The sequence below is a fragment of the Lipotes vexillifer genome, unplaced genomic scaffold, assembly GCF_000442215.2.
Source record: "Lipotes vexillifer unplaced genomic scaffold, Lipotes_vexillifer_v1.1 scaffold1844, whole genome shotgun sequence".
Lineage (NCBI taxonomy): Eukaryota > Metazoa > Chordata > Mammalia > Artiodactyla > Lipotidae > Lipotes > Lipotes vexillifer.
Genome location: NW_006778658.1, coordinates 8,831 through 9,252, shown reverse-complemented (window position 1 = coordinate 9,252; position 422 = coordinate 8,831).

Here is a 422-nt window from a genome sequence, read left to right as displayed (position 1 = left end):
AGGAATGGCAATGAGAACCAGATTGAACAGGAAGTAGATTTTCTTGGAAAGAACAGGGTGAAATATTAACCATTTACCCTTCCCTGAGGGTGTTTTAGCCCAGAGAAGCAAACATGAAGCCCCTGCTTATACACAACGTTGGGTATTTGGGGAGCCAGAGGCAAGTATGACCCTCACAGGTATTGCAGTCAAGAAAGCGTGCCGTGCATCTGTACCTGTGCACATCAGATATGCCTGTCTGGGAACGGAGGGAGGGAGGGTGGGTGGCAAACCCTCGGAGAAAACTAATCGATGCCTTAACGTGTGTTTACAAAGGGTGAAGGAGGAATGACTTGCCTGGGGAGTTGCGCGAAGGCCTCACCCAGGTTCATGAGGAGGCAAATGGTGTGTGTGTGCGCATGCGTGGTTGGTAGGTAGGTAGC